Raw genomic sequence first — 12,021 nt, 5'->3', positions numbered from 1 at the left:
AGCTCTGGTGGCTTAGTGGTAAGGAATTCCACTTGTGATCCAAACCCGCAAAGTTTGAATAAATCAGTAGTTCTGTAGGAGAAAGATGGATAATCTCCCCCTGTGTGATTTGCTGCCTTTGAAACTCATTGGAGAATCGCTATAAATCTGTTCTGACTCAGAAGTACAAACAACAAGATGGCTAAGATGTTCCACAAGTGTTTGGTGCCTCAGGGCCTCTGTACTTGCTGTTCCCCAACCTGGGATACTTTTACCTCAGATATGTGCCTTTCTTCTTCACCTCCTTCAGGTTTTTTATTATTATTAAGTTTAATGAAAGTTTACAGAGACTTTGGATTTCATTCATTCATTGTTACACTTCACCAAAGAAGACATTCAGATGGCCAACAAATGTATGAAGAAATGTTCAAAATCCCTAGCTCTAAGAGAGATGCAAATCAAAACATCTATGAGATATCATCTCACCCCAGACAGAATAGCAAAATTTAACAGAACAGCAAGCAACGAATACTGGCGAGGTTGTGGAGAAACTGGAATCCCTTATTCACTGTTAGTGGAAGTGTAAAATGGTGCAACCACCTCCTTCAGTTTTCTAGCTAAATGCCCTCTTCACCTGGTCAACATGTCTACAATTACAACTCTCCACATTCCCTCTTTGCTTTTTGCTTTTATCTGGCATACTTAACTACATTTCAACATTTTATGTATTTCACTTATTTAATGATAGTCTTTGCCTCATTAGACTGTGAACTCGACACATACAGGGATTTTAGATGTTTTCACCGATTTCTTCTCAGCACCAGGAACATTGCTTGAAATACGTTATTGTTGTTAGTTACCTTCAAGCTGAGTCCCATCTGTGACAACCCCATGTGCGCAGTTATTGCTGTTGTACCGTTAAGTCGAAATTGACTCACAGCTAACCCTCCAGTGGGTTTTCAGTGGCAGTAAATTGTACAGGAGGAGATTGCCCATCTTTATCCCACAGAGCTGTGGGTGGATTTGAACTGTGTGCCTTTGAGTGGGCAGTGTAACTCCTTATCACTAAGCCACCAGAGTTCTCTCATGTACATAGTGTGGAACCAAATTCTATAGGGTTTTCAAGGTTGTAACTTTTTGTTAGCATCTCTCTAGTTCGTAGTCCCAAGGTGCTGCTGGGTGGGTTTGAACAACCAAACTTTCCACTAGTAACCCAGTGCTTAGCCATTGTATTACCTTGTGTCATTCTATGGAGCTCTGGTAGCATATAGTCTGTAGGGAGTTGCACAAGCAATCCACACGCTGCGCCTCTCAGACAGTTGGAATCCACCCAGGGGTCTGCGGGACAAAGATGGACAGTCTTGCTCCATGTGATTTATAGCTTCAGAACCCCAACAGCGAGTCAGCTATGAGGCAATTCTGAGTCAATAGCAGTAAGGGCAACAGGTAGAACACTGAAAACCTGTTAGTGTCAAGTCGATTCCAGCTCATAGCATCCCTACAACTTATTGTTGTAAGGTCTCACATCTGAATCTTTTCCCCTTCCTTTTTTTAAAAGAATTCTTTATTAATTTTAATGAAAGTTTACAGAGACTCAGGGTTTCCAGTCATTCATTGTTGCACTTTTCTCCCTGCCCACCCCCTCCCCCCAAGACACTCTTCTCCTTGAAAAGAAAAAGAAAAACTTTTCATTGTTATGCAATCCCTCCCCCCCAAGTCCACTCCACTGTGCAGCCTTCACTCTGAACTTCTGTAATGACAAGAATACCCATTCACATAGCACTTTTAAACAGTTCTCTCCCTCATCTGTTTCAAGACAATATCCATCATTCCTCCCCTCTTTTTCTGTCTTCCTTCAACCCTGATGTCAGTCCCGTTTTACAACAGTGGCACTATGCAATTTTTGTCCTTTTGTGACTTAAGTATTTCACTCAGCCTAATGTCCTCCAGGATCATCCATTTTGCATAATATTTCATGATTTCTTTGTTTTTCAATGCTGCATCATATTGCATTGTGTGGGTATACCAGAGTTATACTATCCATTCATTTGTTGATGGGCACTTGGGTTATTTTCAGCTCTTTGCTATTGCGAACAAAGCCACAATAAGAATGGGTGTGCATATATCTGCTTGGGTGACAGTTATGGTTTCTTTATGGTAAATTCCCAGTAGGGGAATTGCTGGGTCAAATGGTATCTCTATTTGTAACTTTTTGAGAAAGCGCCATACAGTACAGCCTTCCATAGTGGTTGCACCATTTTACATTCCCACCAACTGTGAATAAGGGTTCCAGTTTCTCCACAACCTCACCAGCATTTGATGTTTGCTGTTGTGTTAAATTTTGCTATTCTTACTGGGGTGAGATGATATTTCATAGTTGTTTTGTGAACGCTTTATGTAAGAAGCCCTGGTGGCACCATGTTTAGGTGTAGGGTTACTAACTGATAAGTGGGTGGTTCAAACACAGCAGCTACTCTGTAGGAGAAAGATAAAACAGTCTGCTTCTGTAAAGGTTTACAGTCTTGAAAACAGGTCTACTCTATCTTACAGCATTGTTGGGCGTAACACCCATATTCAGAGTGATGGGTTTAATCTTTACAGAAGCAGAATGTCACATCTTTATTCTATGTGGAGTGACTGCTGAGTTCGAACCGCTTGCCGTTTGATTAGAGACTAAGCACTTAACCACTGGGCCAGCAGGGCTCCTTTTAGAACATACTAGGCCCTTAAATGTCCATTTTCTGGTAAATAAAACAGCCTCAGTTGTTGTACACAGGATTTTATGTGCTCCTGGCCCCTGCGCTGCGTGGTGTGTGGGGATGTGTGTGTCACAAGGAAGGAAGGATGTTGTCGTCAATGATAGAAGCACGAAACTAAACATGCTAGGATGACACAGTTAACACGCTCAGTTGATAAAGAAAAGATGAGAGGTTCAAGTCTGCCCAGAGATGACTTGAAGAGAAATCTGGAAATCTACTTGCACAAAAGCAGCCATTACAAACCCTGTCGGGAGGGGGAATACACTCCTTAGAGAAATCAAGCGTAAAGTTCATTTGCCCAGAGACAAAACTAAGAAGGAAGACAAACATCATAAAGAAAACCAAATGGAAATGGGAAACACAGGGCAGAGAGAGTCACTACCATGTGAGGTTGTAATCAATGTCACAAAGCACGAACGTGCATGACGTTTTGAATGGAAAGCTAACTTGCTCTGTACCCTTCACCAAATCACAAGAAAAAGTGTGAGAAAAAAGAAGCAAAAACAAACAAAACCGGGGCAGTTTTGTTCTATCACATCCGTTTACTACAAGTCAAAAGTAAATTCGACAGCACCTACCATCACAAAAAGAAAAAGGGGAAATACATAAATAAACCATGGAGCACAATTAGGTTCCAACACACAGGAGGAGACCATGAGTCAGAAATAACTCCCCAGCAACGGGCTTTGCTGTGACTTGGCTGTACTGTGATATAACTATCCACCATCAAGGGTCAGGCTGTTCCAAAGGTCTCTGTGTCCCAGTCACCCTTTCTCGTGAAGGTCCCAGCCTATGACTTAGCAAGACACCTGAACACACCCACCATCCACATTAGACATATTTAATTTAATTTATTCATTTATTTTATTTAATGCCCAGAAATTTTATAAAGACTTGTTATACTTTTTACTCTTGAAATTGTTTGGCCAGGAATGACTCATGTATTTCGCAGTTGGCCTTGGTTTGAGGTAATTACTGTGCACACTTGGGAATGCTTTGTAGTGGGAGTGGGGGAGGGGTCAATCTAACGTTAAAGTTGTTTTCAAATGTATCAAAATTTTCAAAAATAATAAATTATTCACCTGATTGCTTTGTGTGTGCATTTGTCTCTGTGGACATTAAATGTGTGTTATGGGCATTCTTTTTAAACACACCATGCTGCTTGTGTGTTTTAAAATGGATAAATTGTTTTCTATCAAGACTCATGTGTGTTTGTTCTTGTGTTGCTGTCTTTCCTGAGTCAGCCTCTGACTCACGCAACTCTGTGCAAAAGGAAATGAAATATTGCCCAGTCCCACACCATCCCCATGTCTGGTTGTCGACTGGACTTTTAAGATCTGTAGGGCTTTCACTGACCGATTTGCACAACTAGATCTAATTTGATCTACTATTTCTGCCTAGTCCATCTCAGTTAGGAAGTTCTGCTGACCTGAATTCAGGATCATGTTGTTAGAAGCCTTTGAACCCTCTACAACTCAAAGTGACTTTGACACCTTGCCCTTCCCGGCACCATCCTCACAATTTCCATCCTGCTCAAGCTCATAGTTGCAATCACTTTGTCGATCCATCTCGTTAATGATCTTCCTCTGCCTCACTGACCCTCTGTTTTTCCAAGCATGATGTTCTTCTCAAGGGACTGGATCATCCTGACAATATGCCCAAAGCATGTGAGAGAAAGTTTTACCATCCAGGTCTACAAGGAGCACCCTGGTTATATTCCCTCCAAAAGAGATCTGTTTGTTCTTCTGACAGTTCATAGTATGTTTGGTACTCTATGTCAACTCCGTCAATGATATCAATCTTTCTATTATCCTTACTCATGGTCCAACTTTCAGATGCATAACAAGAAACTGAAAATATTATGGCTTGGATCAGACACACCTTAGTCTTTAAACTGACTGCCTTGTTCTTTAGCACTTTGGAGATATCCTTGACAGCATACTTTTCCAATCCATCACATCCTTTTTTTAAATTTCTTGATGGCTACTACTGAGGGTGCTCATAATGAATCCAAAGAAAAGAAAATCTCTAACACTTCATCTTTTCTCTCCTATCATGATGTTACCTATTGGTCCAGTTGTGAACGTTTTTGTTTTCTTGATGTCAAGGTGTAATCCATCCTGAGGGATTTTTCTTTGATCACTAAGGGCTTCAGATCCTCTTCATTTTCTGCAGGTTGTGTCAACTGCATAATAGCAACATTCAAGAAGTAGTGACTGACTGATGGGTGGTGGCTGTGCATGTGTTTCATTGGGTGGGAATCGAACCAGAGCCTCCTGAGTGGAAGGCAAGACTGACATTGTTGTTGTTATGTGCTGCTGAGTCACTGTGACCAACAGCAACCCAATGTACAGCAGATCTGAAGCTTGCCCTGTCCTGAGTCAGTCTCACTAATTCTGACACACCAACCACCATTGCCCCAGTTACTGTATCAGTCCATCTCATCCGAGGTTTTCCTCTCCTGAGTCATCCCTCCACCCTTCCAATCATGATGTCCTTCTCCAAGGACCAGTCTATCCCGGCCACATGCCCAAAGTATGTGAGACGGAGCTTCAAAATCCTAACCTCCAACGCCACTCCTATTTATGGCCCTTGAAATCTTCAAGATACAAGGCTTGAGCCTAAGAAAGCAATGGATAAATAGTCCTGGGAAGACTGAGGAATTGCAGAAAGGAAATCTTCATTCTATGTGTTACTGCACATTCTTGGGATTGACCTGCTAGGACACTCTGCGAGCCAGACTGGAGCCACGACGCCATGCAATGATCACCACGATGGTGTTGGAAGGCCTTCTCCCTGTCTGCATATCACGCTGCATGGATGGCAGACCTCTGCTGGCCAAGCGGCCCAACCCCTCCAGGGTCCTCCTCCCACCTCCTGCTACCATCATCATCATTTCTTGACATTTTATGACACTTTTGCAGAATTCCTTTGACTCATGTAAGACAAGATGGGGCTTCCCCCCCCCCCCAGCAGTTGCCACATGGGAAAACAGATCTGTCAGTCCCATCTTATGCCAAGCCCTGCTGTTGTCTGTGCAGACCGTTTAAATCACGTAGCCCGCAAAGCTTTCCCTCATGCTGACATTCACTTTGGTGGTTCATATTGGTGTTTTGGTGCTTTTTTACTCTGAAGCTGTGGGTTGCTTAAGTTTTCTGGGGCCTTTCTCCAGCAGAAATGCATTAGCTTATCACAGAAGCGAAGGGTTTGTGCAAAGCACCCCCTGGAAATGAAAAAAAAAATTTTCCTTTCTCGCTTGTACCGTCTCCTGAAATCCTTTCGAAAAACGAAAGCCCATTACTGGGCATATGTCACCCAGAGCACAGAGTCTCTTGTTTGTTTTCTTCCTCAGCACGACTTTGAACCCACTTGGTAAACAAAAGAGACAGGAACTCAAAAACTCTCGACACTTCCTGCTCCCCCCATCCCCACCAGTGTGCTGACATTTGAAAGCTCCATATGTTTCTCTAAACAAATTCCATGAAAATACAAATTTTTAAAAAAAAATAACCAACCCAACAAATGATTTTATGTTTTGATAGTCCGAGAAAAAGGCTGCCTGTGGACTCTGGACTGATTATAACTCTCTGTCTCTCACCCTTTGGTAACAGTGGGCCCATTGGAAAGGTTGCAATTGAAAACCTATGATAAAGTCAGGCTTTTTCGCTGAGCCACACAGATTAGCACTGACCTGCCATACCAGATATACACTACCAGGCCTCAAGCAGGAAATCAAGTTGGTTACTACATTCTCTTCCAAAATGGACGGCTAGATAGAGTTTAACCTGTCACCTAGGACTCCTGAGGTGATGTGACGATGGTTCGCAGCACAGATTCCTCCTTCCCCCACCTTTCACCTAGTGTCCTAATATATCACTCACTGCACCACCCAATATACCCACTGCACCACTGGGGTATGAACTTTTTGTATACATTTTTCCTGCGTAGGAGGAACATACCTGGAAATGATGCAATAGAAAATAAAGAAAGGCAAGAGAGGATAAAAGAAGAATCCCACTCCTAAAAGCACAACTAAACCCTGGACCCTCTTTGAGGCAGTTTAATCTTATCATTTGTGGTTTATAAACTTGAATAATACGGTCTTGAAATACATCCCTCTTCACATGTTAACAAAGATAGCTTCCAAAGGCTCAGTAATTACGTAAAAATAATTTTTAAAATATTAAAAATGTCCACCAACAAGAGCATGGAGGAACTGTGGTACACCCACACAATGGAATATTATACAGCACTGAAAAACAATGAACCTGTAAAATACTACACAACATGGATGAGTATGGAGGACACTGCTGAGCAAAATGCCTGCCAAAAAAAAGTACAGATATTGTGTAGGACCTAGTTATAAGACTAGGATGGCCATGGGGGAGAGAAGAGCAGGGAAAAAAATGGGTAGATAATGAACACTTCACTGAAGATGGAGATGGGAGGACCGCCTGAAGGGAATGCATGATTAGACGTTATGGGTATGGAAGTTTGAAACAAGATACACATTACAAAGTGAACTGGGGGAAAACAATATATCAACGAATGAAGGAAAGTATATTCTTTCTGTAAATATTCACTAAAATAACAGTTGTTTTTTTTTTTTTTAAATGAAATCCAGCTGAAGGAAACTTAACACTTAGGCTCTTCTAAAGGTACCCTAACCTTGGATTAAACCTATTACAGTGACCTCTCATCTTGTGGGGAGTTAAGTAAAATGGGATCCATGAGTAGCTCCCAATGCTCAGAGAAGGTTTCCTGATTTTAGAGACATAATGAAGGATTTACTAAATTACAAGGTGGTTAAAGGATATTTTTTAAAGAATATTGGATGTGAATTTCTCAGGGAGACAGACAGTAATCTTGCTTATGTGTTAAAACCTGTTCCAAAGTAAAGGGACACTTTCTGGAGCCATCAAGAGAATGGAATAAACTCATTACCAAAAGGGGGAAGGGGGTGAAAAAACTGACTACATCATTACATAACTACCAAATACAGGAATCATGACCTGTTGTTACCATATTAGGTGCCTTTGAGTCGAGTACAATCCATAAGAACCCTATGAACAATAGATCTGAACACTGTCCTATCCTGTGCCATCCTCATACATCCTGACACACTCACGTTCATGGCGGCAGTCACAGTGTCAGACTATCTGGTTGAGGGTCTTCCTCTCTTTCACTGACCTTCCATCTTTCCAAGTATAATGTCCCTTTCCAAGGAATAACCTTTCTTAGCAACATGCTTGAATTATGTGAAACGAAGCTTTATCATCTTTGCCTCCAAGAAGCACTCTGGTTGTACTGTCTCCAACACATATTTGTTCTTTTAGAAGTCCATGTGATGGATACTCAGTCCTGTTCTTCAACTCCAGCTCAAAGGTATTCATTCTTCCTCTGTCATCCTTATTCAGCTCTCACATGCATAGCAAGTGAGCAGAGAGACCATGGCTTGAATCAGGTGCACTTTAGTCCTCAAACTGACATCATTACTCATCAATAATTTGGAGAGGACCCTGACTGCAGACTTTCTCAGAGCAATGCATATGATTTCCTGGCTGCTGCTACCAAGGGTGTTGATGGTGGATCCAAGTCAGATGAAATCACTGGCAACTTCAATCTTTCCTCCATCTGTCATGATGTTGCCAATCAGTTCAGTTGCAGGAATTTTTATTTTCTTGACATTAAGATGCAATCCATATAGAAGGCTGTATCCTTTGATCTTCTGCAAAAAGTGCTTCAAGTCCTCTTCACTTGCAGCAAGCAAAGGGGTGTCATCTGCATAATACAGGTTATTCATTAGTCTTCCTCCAATCCTTAGGCCACATTCTCCTTCATAGAATCCAGTTTCTCGAGCAAAGAGGATACAGATTGAATTGGTATTGAGGGAGGATACAACCCTAACACACACCTTTCTTCATTGTAAACCATGCAGTGTTCCCTTGCTCTATTTGGATTACAGCCTCTTTGGTCTTGTCTTAGGTTTTCGATGAACACAATTAAGTGTTTGATTCCCATTTTTCTCAATATTAGCCATAACGTGTTATGATACACACATTGATATGTCTCGCATAATCAGTAAAGCACAAATAGGCATTCTTCTGACAGATGTTCTTTACTTTCAGTGAGGATCCATCTAACGTCAGCAATGATATCCCCAGTGCAATGGCCTCTTCTAAATCCTACTTGAACTTCTGACAGTTTCCTATCTATGCACTGTTACATTCAAAATAATCTTCCTCAGTGTTTTGTTTGCATGTGCTTTTAAAGATATTGTTTGATAATTTCCACATTCACCTTTCTTGGGAATAGGAACAAATATAGATCTCTTCTAGTCAGTCAGCCAGACTTTGTCTTCCAAATTTCCTTGCATAGACTGGTGAGCACATCCAGGACTACATCTGTTAAGTGAATCAAATCAATTGATATCCCATCAGTTCCTGAGGCCCTATTTTTTGCCAATACCTTCAGTGTGGCTTCAGTTGAAAGTTTTCAATGTCAGTCAATTATTTTAAATGGATAGTTTTATCAAATAGAAAGTTAATCCCTTACATTTGAGGCGGCTAAAAGTCCAAGTTCAAGATCTCAGCTTTAGAGAAAGAGATTGTCTCTCTATTGGTTCTGGAGGAAGGTTCATGTTTCGTTCAGTATCTCTAGCATTCCATAAGGGAGCTATCTCTGGTGGCCAGTGGCAAGAAGCTGCCTTGTAATCCTGAAGCATGTGTTTTGAGGCCACCAGTTGCTCTGCGGGAGAAGGATGGGCAATCTTCTCCCATGTGATTAGATGTCTCTGAAAACTGGCTGGAGGGTTGGCTATGGGCCGGCTCCGACTTTATGTTACACAACAGCAACATTCCTTACGTCTCAACATTTTCTATATCAAGGAACTTCCCGTCTCAGGGACTGGCATTCAAAGGACATGCCCACATTTGATCTTCTCTTTTGGGAGTAAATGAGATGCTCATCTATGCTTGCTTCTTTTCTCCTTGTATTGCCAAAGACACAAAATTTGTTACAGGCCATGTTGTTGTTCTTGTTGCTGATTGCTTCCGAGTCAAAAATGACTCATAGTGACCCTATGAACAAAAGGTTGAAGCCCCTCTACAACTATCGACGTTTATCAAAGTTCATAGAGTTTCCAGAGGCATGTAGTTTAGGAAGTGGATGCCACTCCTGCTTCATTTAGTTGCCTGTGATGTATAGCGACCCTATGTACAGCAGCTCTGAACCCTTCCCTGTCCTAAGCCAGTCTCACTAATTCCAACATGCCAACCCTCATTGCCCCAATTATTGTATCAATCCATCTCATCTGGAGTCTCCCTCTCCTTCACTGTCTGTCCACCCTTCTGAGCATGATGTCCATCTCCAAGGACCTATCTCTCCTGGCCATGTGCCCAAAATAAGTGTGGTGGAGCTTCAAAGTCCTAGCCTCCAAGGAGAGACTTGGTTTCACTCTCCAACACAGACCTATTTGTTTTCTTGGCAGTCCATGGTATGTTCAAGACTCTTCTCCAGCACCACAGCTCAAAGGCATCTATTATTCTTCTGTCATTCTTAGTCATTGTCTCTGAAGCATAACAAGTAATTGAGAGGACCATGGCCTGGATTAGGCGCACCTTTATATATAGATTGGTATCGTTGCTCTTCAGCACTCTGGAGAGACCCATGACAGCAGATTTTTCTCAGTGCAATTTATCTTTTGATTTCCTGACTTTTGGTGTTAAGAGTGTTGATTGTGGACCTGAGCAAGCTGTAATTGCTAACAATCTCGATCTCTTCTTCATCTAATATGATGCTGCCAATTGGCCCAGTGGTGAGAATCTTTGTCTTCTTGATGTTGAGCTTCAATCCGTTTTGAAGACTACAGTCCGTGACCTTTTGCAGCAAATGCTTCAGGTCTTCTTCAGTTTCAGCAAGCAAGGTTGTGTCATCTGCATATCGTAGGTTGTTAATGAGTCTTCCTCCAATCTTAATGCCACACTCCTCCTCATAAATCCCTGCTTCCCAAATGGTCTGTTCTGCATACAGGTTGAAAAGGTTCAGGGACAGGCCATGCTACAGGGAAATTCTCCTCTCTGTCACTTAATTGACGGTGCTGCATCCCACCCTGATCCCCTTACATATGATTGGCTAGTCACGTCTCAGATCAAATTTTAAGAAGTGGCCACATCATTACACACTGCCTCTACTCTTGTCTCATTAATCACGACAGATGATGGGGAAAACAGAGGGTCAGTGAAAGAGAGAACCTGAGTGAGACTCTTGACCCAGTGACTGCAACAATGGCCTTGAGCCGGGTGGAGGTGGTCAGGATGGTGCAGGAAAGGCCAAGGTTTCCCCCTCTTGTCCATTGGGCTGGTATGAGTCAACTTGATGGCACCTAATAACAATTTTGCCTCATTAACATCATAGAAGTTAGGATTTACAAGACATAGGTTTGAATCCACCAAGCAGTTCTTAGAGAGAAAGATGGGCACTCTCGTTCTATGATATTTCCAGACTCAGAAACACAATGCAGAGTCAGCTATGACTCAGTTCTGACTTAACAATGAGAAAGAAAAATGAGGTCACACAGTTTGACGGGGGAGTAAGGGAAATGGGAAAGATCTGGTGTGAAAAACAACGTAGCTGAATTTTGTAAATAAATTAGTATTAAAAAAAAAAACCGAAACATGTCAATTGGAACACAATTTAATCCATGATACCCATAAAGTACGTCACAATGACATTACAAGGTCTATAACCCTGTGAGCAAAACAAACCAACAACAGCAGCAGCAAACAGTACTGTTTTTAACTTAATGAAGAGTGGTCGGTGTTCTTGTACTGGGTTGCTGTTCTTAATGGCTCTGGATGGCGGTGGTGATGCAGATTGAGAGAATGGGGGAGAGGGAGCTCAGCGAAATGTTATCAGCAATAAAAGATAAGCCCTCCCAGAGAAACAAAAATAGTCATAAAATAGCACGGAATCTCCCAGTCATGCAATCCAGCCTCCCTACTGAGCTGTGTGGGGTGAGGCAAGTTTCCCCCTGCCACTGCTTACATAATATTTTCTCTTTGGGAACTTTCACAACCTCTTTTATAAGCTGTTAATGTGCTTGTTCAATCGTATCATGGGGAAAGGGAACTAATTTTTAACTTTTAACCACAATCACTTGACCTTTCCATGGTAACTCACATGAACCGATGTAGCCTGCGGTTTTTCATACCTTTTCTCTCTCTCCTCATCACAAATTCTATCACAGCAAATGACAAATGTTTGCCCATAAAAGGAAAAGGCT

Source organism: Elephantulus edwardii, unplaced genomic scaffold (genome assembly GCF_000299155.1).
Source record: "Elephantulus edwardii isolate Elephantulus edwardi_28Jun2011 unplaced genomic scaffold, EleEdw1.0 scaffold00250, whole genome shotgun sequence".
Taxonomy (NCBI): Eukaryota; Metazoa; Chordata; class Mammalia; order Macroscelidea; family Macroscelididae; genus Elephantulus; species Elephantulus edwardii.
This window is presented reverse-complemented; position numbering follows the sequence as displayed.